We start from the raw sequence: 24,726 nt of genomic DNA on the forward strand, positions 1-24,726 counted from the left end.
AGGGATAGAGGGCACATACCTCAATATCATCAAAGCCATCTATGAAAAACCCACGGCAAATATCATTCTCAATGGAGAAAAACTGAAAGCTTTTCCGCTAAGGTCAGGAACACGGCAGGGATGTCCATTATCACCACTGCTATTCAAGCCTCTGCCTTCTGCTCAGGTCATGATCCCAGAGTCCTGGGATCAAGCCCTGCATCAGGCTCTCTGCTTGGCAGGGAGCCTGCTTCCCTCTCTCTCTCTGCCTGTCTCTCTGCTTACTTGTGACCTCTCAATGTCAAATAAATAAATAAATAAATAAATAAATCGTCATTGCAAGTCTTTTCTCTTCCCCCATTGAGATGCAAATCTTTTAAAAGCCTCTTGCCTGGCACCTGGGTGGCTCAATGGATTGAGCTGCTGCCTTCAGCTCAGGTCATGATCTCAGGGTCCTGGGATGGAGTCCCACATCGGGCTCTCTGCTCAGCAAGGTGCCTGCTTCCTCCTCTCTCACTCTGCCTGCCTCTCTGCCTACTTGTGATCGCTATCTGTTAAATCAATCAATCAATCAATCAATCAATCAATCTTTAAAAGCCTCTTGCCTCTTTCACAATTCTGGAATGTCTTTCTCCTTGAAGACCTAAGAACCATCTCTTTGAAATGTAATCATCAAGGAAACAGCACTCCTCTCTCCCAGTCTCTGTGTGAGAGTATGAGCCTAAATTTGGTAGGGGCCACGTTTCAAGTTGTAAAACCACCTCCTGCCTGAGGAAAGCACATAATGTACTTTACTTTTGTTAAGGTCAATGAGTGATTTATGATACCCTCATTCCAGCTCCTAAAATCTCTCCACTCCTTTCTTTCAGTAGTATTGAGTCCAAACTTTAGTTCTAGCCTCTCTTCCTTATTACAATAGCTTTGATTAAAAACTTCTTTAAGTTATGCAAATCAAGACTACAATTAGATATCACCTTACACCTGTTTGGATGGTTTTTACCGCAAAGACAAGAAATAACAAATGTTGGCAAGGATATGGAGAAAGGTAACCCTTGTACACTGTTGGTGGGAATGTATATCGGTATAATCATTACAGAAAATTATATGGAGTTCTCTCCAAAAATTAAAAACAGAACTACCATATGATCCAGCAATCCCATTTCTGAGTATATATCAGAAGAAAATAAAATCAGTATCTTAAAGACATATCTGTGCCCCCATGTTCATTGTAGCATTATTTACAATAGCTAAGATACAGGAACAACCAAAGTGTCTGTTAACAAATGAATGGATAAAGAAATTGTTGTGTGTGCTCCCCCCACCCACATACACACACAGAAATACTATTCAGCCACAAAAAAGAAGAAAATCCTGCCATTCATGAACAATATGGATGAAACTGGAGGACATTACACTAAATGAAATAAAATGACAGAATAATACTGTACGGTATCACTTATATGTAAAATCTAAACAAGCAAACAAAAGCTGAACTCATAGGAACAGAAAGTAAATTGTAGTTGTTAGGGCTTGGGGGGTGGGGAAATGGGGAGATAGTGGCAAAATTTTAGTTAGAAGACAAAGAAATGCTGTGAACCTCATGTATAGCATGGTAGCTATAGTTAATAATGCTTCATTATATACATCAAATTTGCCATGAGAGTGGATCTTAGGTAATCTCATTTTTTAAAAATATGAGATGGCAATACACTAATTTAATTGTTTATTGTGACAATCATTTCATAATATAATCATTATGACACATATATCATGACACTATACACTTTAAATAGAGACAATTTTATTTGTCTATCGTGCTTCAATAATGCTGGAAAAATATTCAAAAAATAAAAAATGTCGTTGCCTGTTTAACTTTGTCCAATGAAATCATGCATTTCTCAAGGTCAAAGCTGAGAGCTTCCTCAGAAAGAAAATATTACCTTAGAATTAACACCCCTCTTCATTGTTCCACTTTCCATCTGTTCCTGTGCCATCTCCAGGAAATGATCGTATTGAACCATATTGATCATATCGAATACCTTCATTAAAAAAGAATTATGAGTGTAGTATAATCTATGTTTATATAGTTAAGAATAGCCTTACATTATAAAGTTCCTAAAAAAAAAAAAAAAAATCAGTGTCCAGAAATGATTATTCAGCAAATAGGGTGAACCAGGATCAGAATTTCTGCTTCAAGAGTGATAATTAATTAGTTCATTATTACTTTTAATTCTCAACAATGTATATATCACTCCCTTGTTAATGCTTTGAAAATAAAGCTAAGATTGCCTGGAAATATTATTTAAATGTATTCTCAAACTGTATTGGTTAAAAGTAGCATTAACTTAGAGCATTAGTATCTATACAGTTTACTCCACTATTTTGGTGATTGGAAAAAGAAACATACAAAATCTTTATATAAGCTCTATAGTTTTAAAATATTAAATTTTATATGTAATAGGTTGTAGAAATTTTAACAGAAATAGTAGAAATCATCTACCACCATTGTTTAAAGGCAAACTGCTTCTTACTTTCAAAGGTCATAAGAAATTAAAGTTTCATTCTTATATTTTATATTATTCACTATACTACGTTGTAAAATATGGCAGTCCTATATATAATAAGTTGCTTTTAGATATTATTTACAAATTTATTCTAAAAGAGCTGTAATAAAGTGACTTCTGTTTTAAATTTCAGAGTACTTCATGTGCATACGAACATATTCTGTAATTCTTTTATTTGTGGGAGGAAGAACTATTCTCTAAGAAATAAAAATCCATAAGAAAGTATAAAATAAAAAATTAGAGTTCCAGAAATGATTTTTTTACCCAACTGGGTACTCTGTGCAACCAGCCAAGTAACACAATGTTAAAACCAAGGGTCCAAATTGCTTTTGCTCTTTTAAAGTAAAGGTTACATTTGTAATCATTGTCTCACAGTATTTTTATAAACTGGAGTTGTTAAATTGTTTCCTAACAAAACTCAGGGACCTTTTACACAAACAATAAATGTTTTGTTTTCAAAATACAAAGTTTATTTTTGAAGTAAAGGTTTATGCTCCATGAAGTCTCTGAGCCTGAGAATGCTTTCAGCTCGGAAATTCTTATTGGAGCCCAGAAGTAGCTACTATAAGCATTGAAGTACCCTCCTGGGTGTGACATTCCCAGCTTGATAACTTGATGGTTTAATTTACTTATATGGTGCTCTTCAAAGTGATTTTGTAGCTTTGGGTAGGAAACTGAAACTGGAGTTACTGAGCCTCAAATAAGTGGAATTTACACTTAGGAACACTGAAGATTGCTATAATCATTTTCAGGGTGAAAAAATTTAACCACTGGCATCAAATCAAAACTTCAAATGTAGAAAGAAGTTTTATTCTGTGATTTAAAAAAGAAAGCCAATGAATGAACTGAGTTCAGTTCATAGGAAGAATTATTGGCAAATGATTTAAGGTCATGTTGACTTTCTCTTAACAATTAAAATAATCTGCTTAATTCGAAGGAAGACTTCCTAGAATAATAACATTCCTACTTTCTTTGCTTAAAAGTTAATTGCTGATTTCTGCATTCAAATCTGTCCAGTGACTTCCAGTGGCATTTCATTTAAAATCTCGCTGGATCATGCAGGTTGACACTGAAGGAAGAAAATACAAAAGACTTTGAAGGAAAACACTCAGAGATAAAATAATTACTGCTAATTATGGAGCAGAATTGAGAATAGAGCCTATTCATTCTTCTGCTTTTAGTATCACCTGGCTTTATTATTTGAAATAGATAGAGATTGGAAAAGTATCAGAAAGCTGGAGCTCTCTCTCTACCTATCCCTTGGGGGCTCATATGTAGACTGGAACCATGGAGAGAGTGTTGCTGCCTCCACCTTCATTTTGCCCTCACAAAAATGTATACTGATACAGAGACTCCAAATTGCATGCATTTCAAAAAAGAATTCAAAGCTGTAAATGCTAAAAATTTATAGGTTAACAAGGGGCAAATATTCTATTAGAGTAATATATACACTCATAAATGGTATGTCATATGAGAGAATAAATATAATGAATACAAAAATTTAGGAAGAGATAAGTCAAAAACAAACAAACAAACAAACAAAATACCCAAAGCAGAGGAATAGATTAGATTAAAGCAAATTATTTAGAAACTAGGATAATTTAATAGATTATCAAGTTTTCTCATATAAAGATTTATGAAAGATAAATTTTCTTCAAGTAGTATGGTAAACAGAGAAACTGAAGTGCAAATATTACCTTAGTAATTAAAACTAAACTTAAAATCTAATTTAGAGAAGGTACTGCAAAATGCACTTATTCTAATAGTTTGGGATGTTTATGTGAAATAGATTTTTGTTAAGTATCACCAAATTTATCTACAGAAGCAAAAGAGCTCTCAAATAGGTTTCTATTTCATAGACACCTTAAAAATTTTAAAGAACTATCTTTGGAATAGATAGTGTTGTTGGAAAATTCTGTCAAAACTTTGAGGAATACAATATTGATTGCTTATGCAAACAGTTTATGAGCTGCTACATAAACAGAGAAATCCTCATAGTGCCATTTCTGAAACTAAACTATGTATAAGATTTGACTAAAGTACCATAATGAGAAGTTCTAAGTAACAATTTTTATTTTGGAGTCCTATCCTAAATAATGGTAAGTTATATTTCATAAAATAGTGAAATAATAACACAGCATGACTAAGTAGAGTAAGGAGGTTTTATTTCTCTGAGAGGGCAATGTATAGCAGAGGGCTAGCCAATTTCCAAGAACTTGGTGTTTGTAGTTATAAATTACTTAGGAGTCAGGAGTATTTGTAAAAAAAAATAGCCAATATTATATGTGTGATACCCAATAGAAGACTATGGAATAAAATTATAAATCTTCAACAAGAATAAGCAGATAAATTAATCCATCATAGTGGAATTCTAAAGGCAGTTTCAAGTATCTTTAAAATTTTAGTACAAAATAATCTTAATACTTTAATGTTAAAAATACTTTTATATAATTAAGAATATTGAGCCAAAAGACTTACCATTTGGTGTGGGGGACCTTGAATCCTACTTTGTTCTTTAATATTCTAAGGGTAAAAAAATATTTAAAACCCTATAGCATAAAAAAATTCAGGTCTTTGAAAGGTGCAGGTCTGTCTAAGCATGACTCCACACATGACAACTGACTCTATATTTGACTCCACAAAAATTTTTTAAACCCCTTGTATTAAATTAATTTAAAATACATTAAAAAGTTCGTGAAAATCTGTGAAATACATTTGCATGAAGGTCAATTTACTTGTATTTTTCAAAATAAAATCTTATCAAATTCTTGCTAAGTGCCACTGTTCTGAGAACTTTACATGGCTTATTCCAACTAGTGATCACCTCAGCTAGCTGACCCCTCAGTCTCCTCCCCAAATATTCACCAGAGAAAACTGGAGTTCAGAAAGATTTAGTAAACATGCTAATGCTATCCAGCCCATTATTAGAAAAGCTAAGATTCAATCTCCAGTAGCCAGCCTATCTAGATCCAAACCTTACCTGTAGGACCAGCTTCATGGGCATGTGACCTGTGTCACTGCACAGGGTTCCACACTCAGAAGAGCCCTGAGTTTAATGTTCTGCTGCTGCCATCTTAAAATTCTCAATTTTTGAACAGGGGAAGCTTTATTTTCATTTTGCACCAGACCTTGCAAATTATGTAGGTGATCTACCTTCACTTACCCATAATACTGTATGTGTGCATGGGCTTATGCTTGTGTGTGAGTGTGTGTGTGTGTGTTATAAAATACTTCACCAAGATGGACTCACTGTTTCACTTAGGTTGTCTAAACTTTATACAGGCTTTGTCTTCTTGCCTCAGGCCCAACTTCCCTTTTCTTAGAGCATTTTACCTCAGAAGACTTGTAATGGTAAATTCTCCCTGCCCATTTGAGATATAAATCTTTTAAAAAGCATCTTGCAGGTTTTATAACCCAGGAATGTCTTCCCCAAGGACCTGGGAGCTATCCACTTGAAATGCAGTCATCAAGGAAGACAATACCCCTATCTCCTAGTTTCTGTGAAGGGTAGGAGGGAACTTGCTCCAAGTAATAAAACTACAACTGTTGTGAATATAGGAGAAAGTTTACTTTTGTTTTAGGCAAAGCCATTTAGGAACACAGGCAGCCTAAGATTCTCCATTCCAACTCAAAAACTCTCCTGCCTTTTGTCTTGTCAGTATTGTTAGGTATCTAGATTTGGTCTCTGCTTTCTCCCCTTATTGAAGCAGTAGTTTCAGAATAAAATTAACTTCTTTGAATTATGTTGTCTGGTGCCATTTTTTTTCTTCAATATATTCTATGTGTTATTTTTAAGCTAAACATTTTGGTTAATGAAACTAATGTTTGGTTTTACCAAATAATGTTCAGTATTCTCATAGTCTATCTAATGCAAAGAATATCAATAGCAAGACCATCATTAAAACACACACACACACACAAAACACTGCATATCATTTCATGATATGGCTAGATAATAATTTATGTGGTAAAGTTTATACTGTTGGGTGTCAAAGATTTTGGAATTGTATCAGTTTGAATAAAATTGTCATAAACTTCTGTCCTAATGAATTCATATGGAATAAAATGTGGGTAATTTCTAAAAAAAATAAAATGTGGGGATAAAAATATTAATAGGATTTTCCAGTTTGTTTAAAAAAATGCCATAAGGGCCCCTGGGTGGCTCAGTGGGTTAAGCCACTGCTTTCAGCTCAGGTCATGATCTCAGGGTCCTGGGATCGAGTCCTGCATCAGGCTCTCTGCTCAGTGGGAAGCCTGCTTCCCCCTCTCTCTGTCTGCCTCTCTGCCTACTTGTGATCTCTCTCTGTCAAATGAATAAATAAAATCTTTTAAAAAAACCATAAAATTTTATTTTGATCTAATTTATTTGTGACTATGCACAAATCCCGCTTCTCATAATATTTTTGTGACTTTAAGAACCACTGCTAATTCTAGAATGAGACAATTACTAATGTAAAGTTTGCCAAATGGTAATTTTTTTGTTGCCATCATTCATTTTAAATTTATTGTTAGGAATCAGAGCATATAAAAATTTAACACAATCCCAGTTAAAAGAACCATCAGTTTTTCTTTCTCCAGAAGTTAGGTAAGTTAAATATAAAATTTTTTTGTAAGAACAAACAAGAAAGAATGGACAGGAAAACACTGAGAACAAAAAAACCAAAAACCAAAAAACAAAACAAACAAACAAACAAAACAAGAAAGAAGAGGTTTCTAGCTTTGTTATACATTACATTATACCATGAAGACTATAATATTAGTAATGGCACAGACTCAGAAAAACTAATGGAAGAGAATAGAACATTTGGAAAGAGATCTAATTACACATGCAAATTTACTAAATGATAAAGATGTCATCCCAAATAGTGGAAGGAAAGTAACTTTTTACTAAAAAAGCATATAAAAATACATAATTGGATCTAGCCTATGTATAATATACCACTATAAATTCCAAATGGATTAGAGATTTAAATGTAACAAATTATACTGAAGCAAGAGAGTGGGGTTCTTGTCTCATGAGTCCGAAGAATGAATCTCATAGACAAAGGAGAGCAAAGTGATAGAGTTTTATTAAGCAGGGATTAGAAAAAGCTGGCAGGAGCGAGAGGGGTCCCAAGCAAGTTGTCAATGAGGGCTTTTAATTTCTGGCCTTTCTTGCCTGTAGTTAGGTCAGTGGCCTAGAAGTTGACATGACACTTAAACATTGTATGAGAGTTTTTGTTTCTGTGACATCTATGATCTATACATATGTATTGCTAGGTCAGGTTAATCTTTATAGTGAACTTTTCCTCTGATCAGTTTTTGTGGTTATTTTTATGTTCTGTGTTTACAATGTAATTATTACAAAATATTTTAACCCTAGTAATTGGGATAGGGTGGTCTAAGTTTTCCTGATCTCTGTCTTTGTTCTGTCTCAGCATCTGCATACCTGAAATACCTTCCTAGCCTAGTCAGGGCCTCCTGTCTCTCCCTGCCTATATCTTAACCCTTTCCCTATGCAATACCACAAAAGTATTATAAGCATTATAAGAAACCTCTATAAGCTGGAGGGGTAAAACTTTCCTAACCATTTTACTAAATCCAGAGTTGGGGGGATATTGAAAAATAGGACAATAATCACAAAAGAAAATTTTGCAAGTGTGCACACCCACATAGAATAAAAAAAATTAGTCTTAAGAAAAAGCATTTCAATTTACATTAGATTCAAAGTTTGGTATCCTTAATATACAAAGAACTTCTTAAAAAGAAGAAAAACCCAACACTTTTTAGAAGAAATAAGTTAGAGATATGGACAGAGAGATCATAAAAAATTAAATGCAAATAGCTATTAACCACATGATAAAATGATCACCCTGGCACATAGCAAAAGCAATACAAAGTGAAATTACAGGGGAATAACATTTTTCACCTATTAAATGGGCAGAAATTCAAAAATTTGACAACATACTCTACTGGCAAGACTGTGGGGAAATAGGCACTCTCATAATTGCTGGCAAGAATACAAACTTGTACAACATCTAGGAGGGAAATTTGGCAATATCTAGCAAAATTACATATGCAATTACACTTTGATTAGTGATTTTACTTTGAAGAGTCCATTTAAATGACATACTGGTTAAAAAATAAAAAAGACAGATGTACTATTTGTGATAGTAAAGGACTGGAAGCAACCCAAACATCCATCAGTAAGAGGCTAATTGAGTAAAATATGATACAGTAACTAAATGACATTATATGCAGCTATAGAGTCAGGTATCTAGTTATATATTTTGATGGAAAGGTCATTAAATAAAATATTTTTAAATAAAACTAGCAAGAAGAGGAAAATGTTATGACATGCTATTTTTTAAAAAACTTAGAAAATTTAGAATATATTTATGTATTTGTGTGTACATATATGTGTGTGTGTATATATATATATATATATATATATATATATATAAATGAAAGGACAGTTTATATAATTGTTTAAATAGTTACCTATAAGATGGAGAGAAAGAATGGAACATACAGAAACAGAAGGTAAATAATTTATGTAAATATAAAATAAAATTATATGGAGAAAAAAACCCTAAATAAAAAAAATGCAAGCAAAAATAAAGAAGAACCTAAGTGTGTATCTAGTTGGTGGAATGAGCTTACATAAACTATTTCAAGTTACTTTTAAAACAAGTATTTGAACAAAAAATTTTCTTTTGGGATATTCTCGGGATAAAAAGTGGGAAAACAGGGGTGCCTGGCTGGCTCAGAGGGTACAGCATGCAACTCTTGATCTTGGGGTTTGGAGTCTGAGCCCCATCTTGGGTGTAGAGATTACTTAAAAATAAAATCTTAAAAAAAAAAAAAAGAACTGAGAAAAAAAACACTGTATCCTGTTTTGTTGGTTTTGCAATTTGTTGGTTTTGTTAGTCAAATATTATGTGGGATACATTTGAATTAAGATTACCAGTAGGAGCTCATGATATATTTTATCTGTAAAATATTACCAACCTTGTACAATGAAAAGGCATAGAATCAATTGCACTTGTGATGCCCAGATTGAGTTCTCCAAATACCATTTTCCACTAACAGAAAACAGGACACTTGGGAGAAATTATGAAATCCATGTCTGTGGCAGTAAATGTACAAGATAAAACTAAAAAGTGTACCAGTTCCTTCATTTATAAAATGGGAATAATGACAGCACTTTCTCTTGGACTCAGGAGAATTGAGTAAGTACTCCCAACTTGTAAAATAATACAACAGACTCAGGCTCAATGTAGCACTACAACATAGTGTCTTCTACATAAATTCACAGAAAAACTGGAAGTATATAAATAAAATTGCCTTAGGTGTTAAGATTATATTTAATATTTTTTTAACTTTTAGTTTTCTATAATTTTCTGAATGTTTATATTAATATATGATGATTTAGTATAACATTTAATATATAAATGGTAAAAATAATGGTGATGTTAATGTAAAAATGAGAGAACCAATTTGAATGCACAAGAAAATATGGGTTGCATGTATTTTCAATATCTTTGCAAGATAGAAGTGGAGGGAAAGGATATGTGCTGCAAAATCAAGAGCCGTGGGTGGCTCAGTCAGTTAAACGTTTGCCTTTGGCTCAGGTCACAATCACAGGTGCTGGGATAGAGCCCCAAGTTGGGCTCCTTGCTTGACAGGGAGCCAGCTTCTACCTCTGCCTGCAGCTCCCCCTGCTTGTGCACTCTCTCTTTCTCTTTCTCTCTCTCTCTCTGTGACAAATAAATAAATTAATAAATTTAAAAAAAAAATCAAAATGGGTTTAAATTTTAGCTCAAATTGTTGGCTTGCAAAGTGGTATTATGCAGGTCAGATGCCTTCTTGGGGAGTCATGTTTTCTACATGAATGACTAATTTTTATTTTTAATGGTGACAGTGTATCAACATCACAAAAATGTTGTCAAGAATAACAAAGGAGGGAGGGGGCGCCTGAGTGGCTCAGTTGGTTGAGCGACTGCCTTCAGCTCAGGTCATGATCCTAGAGTCCTGGGATCCAGTACCGCATTGGGCTCTCAGCTCCACAGGAACTCTGTGGAGCTCTGACCCTTTGACCTTCTCTCATTCTCTCTCTCTCAAATAAATAAATTAAAAAAAAAAAAAAAGAATAACAAAGAAGGGAGAACCCAGAAGAATTCTCAGCACATAATAGGACATAAGTAAAAACAGTTATTTTAAATTTTTAAAATAATTTTAAGTAATGCTTTGGAAATTATAAGTTTTTTGAAAAATTATAAATCTTGCCAAATAAAAAGATATTAGTATTTATATATATATATTTTTACTTATAGAATGTTCTCATTTCTATTCATCTTGGTTTTATTTTCCCTGAGAAAATAAATTTGTATAGGCCAAATTTTCTATTACTTTTATCTTTATAATCACTCTGCTTATAAGAGAAAGCAACAGCAGTAAAAGCAAATGCAGCCATGAAATTGTTCCTTTTCCCCTTCAAAAAATGATTGCTACTTAAATGCTATACATTTTAAAAAATAATTTTCAAATGACCATCCCAGAAATTATTTTGGCTTTTTCAAAAATATTTGTCCTCATCACATTTGCAAGTTCTTCCTCTACAGTATCTGGCATTTCAATATGTTATTATTCATCAAGGACCAATTTTGGCCCAGTTATAGGAGGCTGCTAGTGCTCAGAATTTTCTGTCCGATGGTAGCAAAATGGAAAATTAAACTGGAAAGTTTCCATGGCCTAACCTTTTCCTATTAGCATTTTTCCCTCTTTTCTTGTTTCCTAATACCTTGGCATGCCCTGATCCTTTCAGCTAATGGAGCTGCTAATACAGAGGGGAATAAAATGACTAGGCAATTTAATCTCAAAGAAAAAATAAGTGCATTTGCTGATACTAGTATATGACTCAGAATTAAGAGAAGGTCACACACACGCACACACACACACACACACACACACACACATACACCAATAAATTAAAAAAAAAAATAATAATGCATGATTCCCTTCAGTGTAGTTTTACCTGAGAATTGATCATGAAATAAGGGTAATTGTAATTGATCCTGAAATGAATGAGCTTTTTAACATTGGGGATGTAACTTTAAGACTCTGGTTCTTCATTTTGTAGGTCATGAAATAAGACACATTTGTTTTATTCCTTTATTTTATCCAGAGTTGCTAATGGGATACATGGCAATGTAGGAATTAAGAGTAAACCCTTGACCAAGGGCAGACTTAATGGTTCTGGGGTAGATAGCGCACCCCGCAATAGAACTCTGAAGTCTAATATAGCTAGAAAGCAAGAAAGTGCTTTTTTCTATATTCTAGTATTGTCCCACCCTTGATTATTGTGGCTTTATAGTAATTTTTGTATTCAGTAATATAAGTACTCCAACTTATCTTTGATTTTGCGGAATTGTTTTAACTAATCTAGGTTGTTTGTATTTCTATATAAATATTAGGATAAATTTATAAATTTTGGCAGAGATTGTGCTGAAACTGTAGAGCAACTTGGGGAGAATTCTCATCTTAAAAATGTTGATTCTTCCAATCAGTGAACATGGAATGTCTCCATTCATTAAGATCTTTTTAAAATTTTGCTCAGTAATGTTTTACAGTTTTGAGTTTTTAAATTCTATAGTTCAGCTGTTAGAATTTATTCCTAAGTATTTTATCTTTTTGATGCTATTTTAAATGCATTTTCCCCTAATTTTATTTTCAAATTATATGTTGCTAATACTTTGAAATGTAATTAATTTTTGTATATTGATACTTTCTACATATGGAAATCACATAAACTATGAAGAAAGACATTGTCACTTCTTCAGATCCAACCTGCACGTTGTTAATTTTTTTCAGTATTTCACTGTCTAGAACCTCTAAGGCACTGTTGAAAATAAATGATAAGGGTGGACATCCTCAATTTGCACACCCTGCCCCCAGTTCCTGTTGGGCAAAGAACATCCTAAGCAGGGATGACAGTTGAGTGTCCCATTTTCTTATTGTTGTAATATCTTGTGTTTCATATCTTTGCATGGCAATGATCCATGTACTGGGTATATGTTTTGAATTTGGAAATTATATCCAAACATGACTAAAGGCTTAAGAACATAGAGGACACTGGAATATTATGCATTTTAAAGGAAAATCTGAAATCATGGACAAAGAGAAAGAAGAAAAGGGGAGAAAGGAGGAAGGATGGAGGAAGAAAGAGGTCCTCAAATAAGACAGAACTATTTCAAAACAGAAAATTACTTTGTCTAGTCATACAACTTTAGGAAATTTATTTGTTTCATCTGCAAAATGGGGGCTTATCCAAGTAATGATCTCATAGTCAAAATTAAAAGATTATTAATGAGATGCTTCACCTAGAAATAGAACTTGATGAATCCCTACATAATTGTTAGCAGTTATTATTATTAAGCCAAGACAATACCAAGTAATCACATTACCAATTCTCTTTTAAGAAGCAATACTAAAAACTTGCTGTTTCTATTTATCCTTAGGCTTACATACATAAGAAGAAAATTCTTACTAAATTTAAAGAGAATTTCCACTTGTATTTATTTCAAATTTGTATGGGTCAAAGTAATATTTTTTTCCATTTTATATTGACATATAGTTGACATGTAACATTATCTTTGCTTTAGGCATAGGACATAATCATTGGATTATTTGTATATATTATGAATTATCATCACAATAAATCTGGTTAACAGCCATTACCACATACAGTTACAATTTTTTTTTTCTTTAGAGGACAAATTTTAAGATTTATAATTTTAGGAACTTTCAAATATATATATAAAACAGTAGTATAAATTGTGGTCACCATGTCATACATAATATCCCATGACTTATTTAGAGTAATACGGTTTTTATTCTGGGAAACACACTTAAGCTACATCAACAATGGAAATAGAATGTGAGTTTGGACTTTTTAAGAATTTGCAAAAGCAAACATATTTTGAAAGTTAATGAATCTATTTAAGTGGCCTTTGCCTAAGGCTATTCAATAAATCTACTCTTAACTTGCCACTTGTGTATGATATTTACAAAAATATATTATTATTTTTAAATGACTTTTTAAAATATGTTAGTTTTTGAGAAAAAATATAAAAACAGTAATTTGTCTAGTCTAGTCAAGAATAACAAGGGAGGGGCACCTGGGTGGCTCAGACAGTTAAGCATCTGCCTTGGGCTCATGTCATGTCAGGATCCTGGGATTGAGTCCTGCTCAGCAGGAGTCCACTTCTGCCTTCCCCTCTCTTTCTGCTCTGGCTCCATGCTCATGCTCTTTCTCTCTCAAATAAATAAAATCTTAAAAAAATATATGAAAAAAGGAGGGGTGCTTAGGTAGCTCAGTGGGTTAAAGCCTTTGCCTTTGGCTCAGGTTATGATCTCAGGGGCCTGGGATCAAGCCCTGTATTGGGCTTTCTGCTCAGCAGGGAGCCTGCTTCCCCCCTCTCTCTTCCTGTCTCTCTGCCTACTTGTAATCTCTCTCTCTCTCTCTGTTAAATAAACAAATAAAATCTTTAAAAAAATAAAAAATAAGAAAGAAATAACAAGGGAAAAAAGAAAAATCAAAAAGACAAATTATGACATAAGGAAGTTCATATAACAATAGTTATGGAAAATATTAAAATGTATAAAATAATTATACATCCAAATTTGGCTAAAATATACTAAATCATAATTTTAAAAGTCTCCTAAGTAACAGAAGAAGAATTAGGATATTAGCTGATCTGATGAAAAAAGTCACAGAATACACTTAAAAAAGTCAAAGAATTACCTCTAAAATGTCTAGTCTTAGATGGTTTTAAAATGAATTTATTTCAGGGGCACCTGGGTGGCTCAGTGGGTTAAGCCACTGCCTTCGGCTCAGGTCATGATCTCAGGGGTCCTGGGATGGAGTCCTGCATCGGGCTCTCTGCTCAGCAGGGAGCTTGCTTCCCTCTCTCTCTCTTTCTGCCTGCCTCTCCATCTACTTGTGATCTCTCTCTGTCAAATAAATAAATAAAATCTTTTAAAATAAATAAATAAAATAAAATGAATTTATTTCAAAACTTACAGAAAATTTTTCTTTGATATGAGTTATTCCAGAATACCAATGGTGAGACAGGCATTCCTAGACAGTTTTTATAATGTAACAACTTCTAGTAACAACATCTAATAACAGCAGCACTCCTCTAAACATACACAAGGCACAGAAGGTGAATGATAATCTGGGTTTAAATGAATAATCAAGATAATATAGATACTCAGGGCCCAAATTTGGTTTTGTTTTTAGATTTTTTTTATGAACTCAGGCCCATAATTTTCAGTAAGTACTCAAATGCCTCCACTGAACATTTATACTTTTTGTAATTTGAATATATAAATGATTCTGAACAAAAATAAATGCCCTAAATAGAATGAAAATAATTGGGGATGAGAAGGCAATAAGTTATTTTAAACATTTCATAGAGTGCATATAAATCTTACTTCCAGAATTATAGCACCTCTCATCACAGTAATAGATGTTTCTGTCATTTTGGCGATGGTACCAAGGAATTAGTACAGTGATGAAGGCCAAATATAGGAACCACAACATTCAAATTGAAAATGTGCAGTTAATAATAAAATTTGAGGGGCGCCTGGGTGGCTCAGTGGGTTAAGCCGCTGCCTTCGGCTCAGGTCATGATCTCAGGGTCCTGGGATCGAGTCCCACATCGGGCTCTCTGCTCAGCAGGGGGCCTGCTTCCCTTCCTCTCTCTGTGATCTCTTCCCTTCCTCTCTCCTACTGTGATCTCTCTCTGTCAAATAAATAAATAAAATCTTTAAAAAAAAATAATAAAATTTGATCATTGATTTAAAAAAAATAGTTGATCTGTTAGTAACAAAGAATAAGTGACAAGACTAGAAACTACTACTCTAATTTTCAGGACTACTTGCTTTTTAAAAAATGAGAATTTTAGAAAGTTCAATGTCTAAACCAAAGGAATAAATCCTAAATGTGCAGTTTCAGGAACTCTGTCAAAGAGTGGACAAAATCCATGAAATTTGTCTCGAGTGCCTCTCAAATAAACCTATTTAGATGACTACCTAATCCATGTATGTGTTAGACTGCCTTGCTTTGGTATTTATATGATAGAGTAAATCTGAATCCTCATTTGGTTCTATTTATGACTACATGAGGCCATTTTTGAAGTTTGTTATGACAATCTGAATAGTCTGTCCGGTAAATGTGATTAACTGTAATGCCCATTTTTAATCATTCAGGTGATGAAAGATAAAATGATGACTGATAGAGCAATTGGCAAACATTGGAGACATAAAAAGTAGCAGATCTAAAAATCTGTTAAATTCAGTTATTTCACCCATTACCATATGAAAACACTTAGTACAAACTGAGGCTTAATGGTTGTTGCTTCATCCTGTCAAGAGGTTTGTATAAATAACACATGAGGAGCAAGTTATTAATTACTTCCCTCCCTTCCATTTTATGATTATCTATAAGAATTCACTTTGGTATGGCAGTTTTCTTCTTTTCATTATGCATATATAGATACATACAAAAATTATGTCATAGCAATCACAATCTGTTTTTTTACATTTTATTGTGAGCTTCCCATAGTCTAAATGTTTTGAAAAATGAATGCAAAAATATTTTATGGTTCAGTGCAAAGTCATTAAGGTGTTAAAAAATTTGAAAATATTGTTTTCAGAAGGGCAGTTTGAATTTTATTTTTTGGCAGTTTGAATTTTGTGTTGCTTTAAACATCACAATACAAAACAGAATGTCACTGAAGAAAATCAAAAGGTAACAAATAACATAGATTTTTTAAATGTCAGTGATTTGTATCTAGCAGTAGATATTTACTTTTTCTAAGCAGGTAAAATTAGCTTTCATGCAAAACGAAGCAAGCAAACAAACAAACAAACAAAAACCTAAACATTAATTCCTTTCCTTTTTATTTAAGCTCTGGCTCTTTTAAACACAAATTGATTCATTGCACTCACTAAACCTAGGATCATCTGGCATATACAGTGTGTGATAAGATACTAAATGTCAGATGAGATGGTCACTGGAAAGACTTCCTTCTGCATCAGTATTATATTTGAAATTTACATTATTTAACTAGAAGTCTACATTATTTCATTGGATTCTGCTATCATTTCCATTCATTTTGTCTTCTTTCATCTATCAACTATCTATCAACTAAGTTTTTAGATACACTATACATTAACTAAGTTAACTAGGTTACACCATATTATACTGTATCCTAACATATAGTGTAATATTAGTTTTAAGAGTAAAATCCAGTGATTCATCACTTACATATAACACCCAGCACTTATCACAAGTGCCCTCCTCACTACCCATCACCCATTTAATCCATCCCCCATCTTACTCTTCTTCGCAACCCTCAGTTTGTTCTCTATAATAAAGAGTTTCTTATGGTTTGCCTTTCTCTTTTTTTTTCCTCCCTTCCCTTATGTTCATCTGTTTTGTTTCTTAAATTCCACATATGAGTGAAATCTTACGGTATTTGTCTTTCTCTGACTGATTTATTTCACTTAGAATATTAGACTACAGCCCCATCCACATCATTGCAAATGGCATGACTTTATTCTTTTTTATGACTGAGTAATATTCCTTTGAATGCGTATATCACATCTTCTTTATCCCTTCACCAGTTGATAGATGTTTGGGCTCTTTCCATAAATGGCTATTGTTGACAGTGCTGCTAATATCAGGGTGCATGTGCCCCTTTGAATCAGTACTTTTGCATCCTTTGGGTAAATACTTAGTAATAGAATTGTTGGGTCATAGAGTATTTCTATTTTTAACTTTTTGAGTAACCTCCATATTGTTTCCCAGAGTGGCTACACAAGTTTGCATTCCCACCAACAGTGCAAGAGGGGTTCCCCTTTCTCCACATCCTTGCTAATATCTATTGTTTCCTGTGTTGTTAATTTTAGCCCGGTGTGAAGTGGTATCTCATAGGGGTTTTGATTTGTATTTCCCTGATGATGAGTGATGATGAAAAGCATCTTTTCATGTGTCTGTTAGCCATTTTTATCTCTTCTTTGGAAAAATGTCTATTCTGGATGTGACTATTGCATGAAATTAATTCAATTATGAAAGAAGGGGAAATAATTGTTAGGAAATTAACAAAATATTTTGTCAGTGAAATATTTACTTTTCACCCTTTTTATAAATCTAAAATCTAAAATATTTTAGAAACCCCAGATTAAATTATGCACTAAATTAAATTATGCATTAAATTATGCCTAAGCCATAGCTTTTTCACTGTTGTGCTGTTCACTTGGACATATATAGATAATGTTTCTTTTTAAGCTTTTATTTATTTATTTAAGAGAGAGAGAGGGTGAGTGAGAAAAAGAGCACAGACCAGGGCAGAGGCAGAGGAAGAAGCAGACTCCCCACTGAGCAGGGAACCTGATGGGGACTCAATCCTAGCACCCTGGGATCATGACCTGAGCCAAAGGCAGATGCTTAACTGACTGAGCTACCCAGGTGTCCCTATAGATAATGTTTCATAGACAATAAAATGAGGTGAATTTTAAGATCAAGTAGATTTGAATTTTACAATTTCTTAATTCCTTGGGGACTCAGTTTCCCATCCTCCAAAATTAAGATACTCAACTTTTTTTTTTTAAAGATTTTATTTATTTATTTGACAGAGAGAGATCACAAGTAGGCAGAGAGGCAGGCAGAGGGAGGGGGGAGCAGGCTCCCTGCTGAGCAGAGAGCCTGATGCGGGGCTCAATCCCAGAACCCTGGAATCATGACCTGAGCCGAAGGCAGAGGCTTTAACCCACTGAGCCACCCAGGCGCCCCGATACTCAACTTTTGATTCCTAACCTTCAAAATGGGGATATTAATTTCTGACTTTAGCAACATGGAATACTAAACTAATCCACTACAACCATGGAATACTGGGAAAGTTTGTCAATTTAAAGCATATACAGCAGAGTTCCACAACATCAACAACAGAAATACACACATATTTGTGGGGGCTGATTTTCAGGATTGGAAATGAAGGGGATCTCAAAGTCACAGTGGGAAATTCTTTCTGACGATTCTGTGGGTGCTAAATAAATGTTCTGTGAGCAGGACCTAAGGTATTATTAATCACTAGAGAACTGAGATTCCCAAATAAAGTCAAGTTCTTCAAGGAGAACTAAAAATAACTTTTAGAAAACTAGGAACCAGAATTAAATATCTCAATCTGATAAGTGAACCTATAAATATTCTAATTGATATTGTGTTTGGTGGTTAGAGACTGACTGTTTCCCCCCAAGATTAAAAATATGGCTCTCATCACTTCCTATTCTGCAACACACTGAATTCCTAGTATTATAAGGCAAGCAAAATGTAAAAGGCATATAGCTTAGAAAAGAAAAAAAAATCATCAACATGATTTTGTATTAAAATGGAAAAACTGAGTTCTTCCATACTTTGTGTTTCTTCCCTGTGTGACTCCTCTGTTATTCACGCAAAACACTTCATTGCTGACACTCTGGTCACCAAATGTGTGAAAGTTTTTCCCCATATCAACAAACAGTTCGTGGGTACCAGCAGGGCGCCCTGGAAATTCAACTCAATTCTGACACTATCTTACTGGGAGGGAGCTTTAGATCCATAGGTTAAGGACTCACTCTCGTAAGACTGCTCCCACTGCACTCTAGGTGTCAATCTTAAATAGTAGGCCATAGGTTACTCACAGCTTTTTTCCAATTTGGCTAAAAATATGAGGTCCCACATCCAAATCCCAAATTTAATTAACTTGCTAGAGTGGCTTACCTAGGGAAACACCTACTTATGTTTACAGTTTATTGAAGGATATGATAAAAGATACAGCTGAACAGTTAGATAAAGAGATACATAGGTTGAAGTCTGGAAGGATCCTAAACATAAGAACTGTCCCCCCGTGGAGTTGGATAATGTCATCTTCCTAGTGTGGTTGTGTTCACCAACCTGGATACTCTCAGAATCCCCTAGTACTTAGATTTTATGGGGGTTTACTCACATAGGCATTATCAATTATTAACTCCATTTCCAGCCCCTCTAGCTTCTTTCAAGTATGGTGGGTGAGGCTGAAAATTCCAAGCTTCTATTTTTTTAAAATTATTTTTATTAAGATATAATGTATTATTTGCCCGAGGGGTATAGGCCTGTGAATCGTCAGGCTTACACATTTATCAGCACTCACCATAGCACATACCCTCCCCAATGTCCATAACCTGGCCGGCCTATCCTTTCCCACCTACCCCCCAGCAGCCCTCAGTTTGTTGCCTGAGATTAAGAGTCTTTTATGGTTTGTCTTCCTCCCCCGTCCCATCATTTTTCATTTTTTCCCTCCCTGCCCGCCATGACTACCCACCCTGCCTCTCAAATTCCTCATATCAGAAAGATCATATGGTGATTGTCTTTCCCTGATCGACTTATTTTGCTTAGCATAATACCCTCTAGTTCTATTCACGTCATTGCAAATGGCAGGATTTTGGGGTTTTTTCATGGCTGCATAGTATTCCATTGTATATATATACCACTTCTTCTTTATCCATTCATCTGTTGATGGACATCTAGGTTCTTTCCATAGTTTGGCTATTGTGCACACTGCTCCTATAAACATTTGGGTGCAGGTGCCCCTTTGGGTCACTGCATTTGTATCTTTAGGGTAAATACCCAGTACTACAATTGCTGGGTCATAGGGTAGCTCTACTTCCAACTTTTTGAGGGACCTCCATGCTGTTTTCCAGAGTGGCTGCACCAGCTTGCATTCCCATCAACAGTGTAGGGGGGTTCCCCTTGCTCTACATTCTCACCAACATCTGTCCTTTCCTGACTTGTTAATTTTAGCCATCCTGACTGGTGTGAGGTGGTATCTCACTGTGGTTTTGATTTGTATTTCCCTGAGGCTAAGTGATGTGGAGCACTTTTTCAAGTGTCTGCTGGCCATCTGGATGTCTTCTTTGCAGAAATGTCTGTTCATGTCTTCTGCCCTTTTTCTTTTTCTCTTTCTTTCTTAAAATATTTTATTTATTTATTTGACAGAGAGATCACAAGCAGGCAGAGAGGCAGGCAGAGAGAGAGAGAATCAAGCTCCTTAGTGAGCAGAGAGCCCAACATGGGGTTCGATCCCAGGACCCTGAGCCGAAGGCAGAGGCTTAACCCACTGAGCCATTCAGGTGCCCCTTCTGCCCTATTCTTGATTGGATTATTTGTTCTTTGGGTGTTGAGTTTGATAAGTTCTTTATAGATTTTGGATACTAGCCCTTTATCTGGTATGTCATTTGCAAATATCTTCTCTCATTCTGTCAGTTGTCTTCGGTTTTGTTGACTGTTTCCTTTGCTGTGCAAAAGCTTTTGATCTTGATGAAGTTCCAATAGTTCACTTTTGCCCTTGCTTCCCTTGCCCTGGCAATGTTTCTAGGAAGAAGTTGCTGTGGCTGAGGTCAAAGAGGTTGCTACCTCTGTCCTCCTCAAGGATTTTGATGGATTCCTATCTCACATTGAGTTCTTTCATTTTGAGTCTATTTTTGTGTGTGGTGTAAGGAAGTGGTCCAGTTTTATTCTTCTGTATATGGCTATCCAATTTTCCAAACATCATTTGTTGAAGAGACTGTCTTTTTTCCATGGGACAGTCTTTCCTGCTTTGTGGAAGATTAGTTTGACATAGAGTTGAGGGTATATTTCTGGGCTCTCTATTCTGTTCCATTGATCTATGTGTCTGTTTTTGTGCCAGTACCATACTGTCTTGATGATGACAGCTTTGTAATAGAGCTTGAAGTCCGGAATTCTGATGCCACCAACTTTGGCTTTCTTTTTCAACATTCCTCTGGCTATTCAGGGGCTTTTCTGGTTCCATATAAATTTTAGGATTATTTTTTCTATTTCTTTGAAAAAATTATGGTATTTTCGATAGAAATTGCATTAAATGTGTATGTCGCAGCTGGCGCGACAAATCGACCAGAAAAAAGTGAGGGTAAGAGGATGGTGAAAAGAAATTAAGAGACAAAGAGATGGGGGCAGGAGGGACACTGAGGATGATGTCCAACAGTGCCGATTTTATTCCACATCTTACAAGCATTTATAAGGCAGACCACAATAGAAGGAGTAATACATCAGTACCTAATCAGATGACCGCAAGTTTCTATAACAAGTTTACATCAACTACAAGCCAAACCTCGTGATGCCAGGTAGTCTCAGCTAAAGCCATTAGCAAGACAATCAACCAGGGAGTGGGTTATGGGAGGTACAGGAACAACAAGGACCAACTAAGAATTCATGACCCTGACCACATTATTCCCTTCTATAGGGAGAGCGTGTGGGAAGTCACGTAGGTGAGCGCAGGACACATAGCACAGACCCTTTCTCAGTGTTACTCAACTTTCTTGTCCTTGACTCCTTATCAAGGTGTCAGGACTTTAAAGGAGACACAAGTCAGGGCCTGGTTTGATCCACGACTCCAACCATGCCGTAGCCTCCAACATGTGTAGATTGCTTTAGGTAGCATAGACACTGAAAATTCCAAGCTTCTGATCATGGCTTGGTCTTTCTGATAACAAATTCTCATGCAGTAGTCATCTAGGAACCCAACCCAAGTCACCTCAGTAGAATAAAAGATACTCCTAGCTCTTTCATCACTTAGGAAATGACAAGTTTCAGAAGCCCTATGTCTGCAGCTGAGGATGAAGATCAAATACTTATTTCTTAAAAAAAAAAAAAAAAAAAAGATTTATTTGTTTATTTGAGAGAAAGACAGAGATAGCTACAGGGAGCACAAGCTGGTAGGAGAGGGAGAAGCAGTCTTCCCTGAGGGCAGATATGGGACTCAATCCCAGAACCCCAGGATCATGACATGAGCTGAAGGCAGACTCTTAACCAACTGAGCCACCCAAGTGCTCCCATATTTCTTTTTATAAGTCAGAATATCACATCTATGTAGAAAAATCCCAAAGAATCATCAAGAAAACTATTAGAACCAATATTAGTATTAGCAATGTTTTTTTTTTTTTTTTTTTTTTTTTTTTTTTTTTTTTTTTAGTATTAGCAATGTTGTAGGATACAAGGTTTATATGCAAAAACAAGTTTAATGAATAATTACAAACTGAAATTAAAAATTAGTACCAAAAAAACAGTACTAAAAATTAATACTAAAAATTAGAATGCTGAATTCTACAATACACTTATGAAAGAAATTAAAAGATTTCCTCAAAAAATGGAGAGATATACTGTGTTCATAGTCTGGAAAAAATCAATATTGTTAAGATGTCAGTTCTCTTCAAGTTTACTGACAGATTTATCAGAATTCCAATCAAAATCTCAGAATGATTCTTTATGGAAATCAGCAAGCTGATTCTAAAATTTATGTGGGAAGATAAAGGAATGAGAATAGTCTAAATAATTTTGACAAAGAATTACAAAAATGGAAGATTTACAATTAGATATCTATATGAAAAAATAGAAATGAAAATATTAATACCTTGTTTTTTTTTTTGACTGAAAAAAGAAAACTATATTTTTATATTGAGGGGAGGGAGTAGAAAAGAAACCCCTATGCTAGACCCTATTCAGTGGCAGCTTCTTGCTCCACAGGGTTAAGGAAGACTTTGAGGAAATAAAAGTTGTTTGGCAAAATCCAGGTGTAGTTGCTTTGTATGTTGTGATGGGTAGAGGGATGAAGTGAAGTGTGAAGGCCCCTTTTCCCTCCATCTTACCTAAGACTATGTCCTGGAACATTGGGGCGGAGAAAGCACCACTTTCATTCCTGCTTCTTGGGATTGTTGACGGCCATGTAGTGATAGAGCACAAGCAGGAAGAGCAACAGGCCCAGAATGTTGGCAAAGTTGGTGAGCTGCAGGCATGTCTGTGATCATCCTGATCAGCTGGGCTTCCCACAATCCAGTCTGCATACTAGCTGAAGGTAGAAGTCCCCTCAATACTTTGTCTTATATAAAATCAATTCATAATGTATCATAGCCCTAACAAAAATCCCTAAAACTATAAAACTTCTGGAGAGACACAGGAAAACATTTTTGTTACCCTGAATTAAATAGTTCTTCCATATAACAACAAAAAGAGACCCTTAACAGAAAAAGTAAGGAATTGGATTTCATCAAAATTATAAACTGCTGCTCTTTAAAGGAAAATGTTAAGAAAATGATGAGATAGAACAGGAGCTGGAAGAAAATATTTTCAATAATTATATATAATAAAGAATTTGCAGAAAGAAAATATAAAGAACTCTCAAAATTCAATAAAGTGATATTCAAATCAATACCATGTGGCAAAATTTTTGAACAGACACTTCAGCAAAGAAGATATCCTGATGCCAAATAAGCCCATGAAAAGATGCTCAGCCTCAGTAGTCATTAGAGAAAAATGAAAATTAACACAATAATATGTTATTCTACAACTTTTATAATTGATAAATAAAAACCAAACCAAAGCAAACAAATGAGCAATTAAAGAAACAAATAGATAAAAATATAACAAAGCAAAAACTATCCATACCAAGTACAGGTAGGTATGCAAAAGGAATTCCTATCCAGTTTTGGTGGGAATGTCACATATTATAGACAGTTTGGAAAAGCCTGGAAATGTTTTATATAGCTAAATGAACTTACTATCCATGAGTTAGACTTGGGATTTTATCCCTTTTCTCTGGGTACACATGACTGGTCAAGATGGATGTAGGGAAATATAGATTTTGCATGGAAAAATGCTATGGAATCTGAGAAGTGAAGTTCATACTAAATAACTAGAATTAATTAATAAGAAATAATAAATGAAAAATTAAAAAATAAAGATCAAGTAGTTACAAATCAGAACTAATTGGAAATATGTAATATGAAAATAGTTGAGAAGAGCTCAAATATGGATGCATAAGAGAATGAACATAGCCAAAGATTAAGTTGGTATACTGTACCATCAAAATGAGGAACTGTACTACAAAAAGTTAGAAGTCCTAATTTTAAAAAAATAAAAATTTGGGGAGGAGTCAAGATGGCGGAGAAGTAGCAAGCTGAGACTGCTTCAGCTAGCCGGAGATCAGCTAGATAGCTTATCTAAAGATTGCAAACACCTGAAAATCCATCGGCAGATCGAAGAGAAGAAGAACAGCAATTCTGGAAACAGAAAACAACCACTTTCTGAAAGGTAGGACCGGCGGAG

The sequence above is a fragment of the Mustela nigripes genome, chromosome 7 (assembly GCF_022355385.1).
Source record: "Mustela nigripes isolate SB6536 chromosome 7, MUSNIG.SB6536, whole genome shotgun sequence".
In the NCBI taxonomy this organism is placed as follows: domain Eukaryota; kingdom Metazoa; phylum Chordata; class Mammalia; order Carnivora; family Mustelidae; genus Mustela; species Mustela nigripes.